Raw genomic sequence first — 2469 nt, forward strand, 5'->3', positions numbered from 1 at the left:
TTACATCATTAGACAATAAGGTAAGTTTTGTTATTTCTAGCTTTTAAAATCAGGCCTTAAATTTCTTTGTCGTCCTATTCAGTTTTAGAAATTTCAATACTGTTTAAATTAAATCTGTGTTCATCGAATTAAAGCAACTAACATGATAATCAGCTCTATTGCTAACCGTTTTGGAGGTTAACGTTAGACATCAGGCAATTGTACTACTTCCACTCTCAGCTAAATGACACTGTGACTTTGTGTACATACAGAATTGAAGGTCAGGTGTTGCTGACTACAGATAGGTTCTTAAATGGAGGCATGTGAAAGGTGGGTAAAATATTTATTTTGTACTACTATGCCTGGCATATCCAGATAAAATAAATATTACAGTGTATTTATCAATGATACTTTTGCAGCAAGGAAAGTGAAACTTCAGCTAGACCTTGAGTTCAGTTTACAACATGAAGATCCTGCTTTCAACATCTGATCAACACCTGATTTTCATCTGAAGTAAAAAATAGATAAGTAAATGAAACATAATAATAATATTAATACATTTTTTTCTAGAATTGTATATTTTGTGGCGTGGGTTTGTTTTATGAAATTCTCTCTTGTTTCTTTTTGCTGTTTGCAGAGTACAAACATGTTACAAATGAGAATTTTCCCCACAAATTCTTTGCAAAACTGGACCACCACCTATTTCATTTGATGACAATTTCAAGGCAAACAGCATCCAAAACTGGCAAGACAGCAGATACCCTGGCTAATCTTTTAAAGGTTTATGATGAGCAGGTATGTTTGGGGTCACGTGTTAAAGTATACATTAAAACATAATTTGAATTATTATTATTTTTTTAATTTTTAAAAAATTGATTCTTGATTTCCAGGAACTGAATGATGTCAGTTCATGACGGACTACTGTTATCAGAGGTCTTTTGGTCTTGCTGCGTGAGCGTGACTTAAGATTCTTTAGGAACACCCTGGTAAGACTTCATTCATTCTTTTCACAATTAGGCATGTTTAATGAAAAGATGAAAGTTTTGAAAACTTTTACTTAATAACATATTTTTAATCAAGAATAGTTGATGAATCATATAATATTGGCTCAGTCATTTTGATACTGTCCTTACATTAATATCCTTGAATTATGTTTTTAGATTGATAATCCTGCTGACTGAAGATGCTTTATTGGCCCTGCATTCACTGAGGGTCTCTGTTGTCCTGAAGAATGAATTGGACACCACCCACAGCACACTTCCAGACCTTTCTTGTCTTGTATGGATTAATGTATGCTCTTCACATAATATATAGTAAAGGACTTTGAACTTGTGCAAAAAGTTTTGCTTGGCATGGATGATGGAAAATAAAAAGTCTCGTAGCATGGAAACCTTAAAGAATGAGTTGATGTAGAGCTTTTTTTTTTTTTTTTAACTTAATAAAGACTGTCTCTGGGGTAGTAACTTCAAAACATTTATTTACCTTTAATTGGTAAGTATGCATTTTATTATATATAGGGATAGTTTGTCCAAATGTAAAATTCTGTCATTTACTAACTCTTCACTTGTCCCAAACCTGCTTGAATTTCTTGCTTCTGTTGAACACAAAAGTTAAGTAAAGCTGACAACATGTAACCACTGACTTTCTAATTGGAAAACAAATACTGTGGAAATCGGTGGTTACAGGTCTCAGCTTTTTTTTTTTTTCAACAGAAGAAAGAAACTCAAACAGGTTTGGAATAAGTAAATGACAGAATCATAGTTCAACTAAGACTGAATATATATATATATATATATATATATATATATATATATATATATATATATATATATATATATATATATATATATATATATATTGTAACGAGCGCACACATGCCACGTCGCCCTGGTCGCTAATTCAACCCAGCTGGACCATCATCAACACAGGATCGTTCACAGCTGGACGTCATCAAGTGGAGAGGCATATAAACCAAGCCCACGCAAGAGAAGATGAGCTTCATTCACCCAATGACTCCATGCGCTAACGCTTGTCTCTCTGTCTCTCCACAGCAGACTCCAGCTCATGACGATCCCACATCCGACTACTCACTGTCCTTCACTTACTTCCTGGAGCACCAGAGCACCTCACCTTGAAGAAGAGCACCGTTTACACCCCATTCATGTTGTAAATAAAGCACCCTCCGGGGACTTGTCTGTAAACTTATCCAACTGTGTCGCTGTTTTCCCTCTGCCTCGCTACAATATATATATATATATATATATATATATATATATATATATATATATATATATATATATATATATATATATATAATCTGCTCTCCGTTAAACAGAAATTGGGGGAAAAATAAATGGGGGCGAATAATTCTGACTTCAACTATATATAAATATATATATATATATATACACTTTCTGTGTAGTTTACACTAAACGAGTCACTTCACAGAATGTGCACTTATTATTTTTTTTTTACGAATGCCTTAAGAGT

General features: G+C 33.3%; 1 long non-coding RNA gene across 1 annotated transcript; it reads left to right on the forward strand.

The window, feature by feature from the left end:
• Positions 1 to 258: 258 nt before the first annotated feature.
• On the forward strand, positions 259 to 1379 carry LOC137487801 (uncharacterized). Its single transcript, XR_011006544.2, has 4 exons — positions 259 to 309; positions 399 to 774; positions 870 to 965; positions 1140 to 1379. It is a non-coding gene; the product is annotated as an uncharacterized lncRNA (long non-coding RNA).
• The last annotated feature ends 1090 nt before the right edge of the window (positions 1380 to 2469 follow it).

Source organism: Danio rerio, chromosome 2 (assembly GCF_049306965.1).
Source record: "Danio rerio strain Tuebingen ecotype United States chromosome 2, GRCz12tu, whole genome shotgun sequence".
Taxonomy (NCBI): domain Eukaryota; kingdom Metazoa; phylum Chordata; class Actinopteri; order Cypriniformes; family Danionidae; genus Danio; species Danio rerio.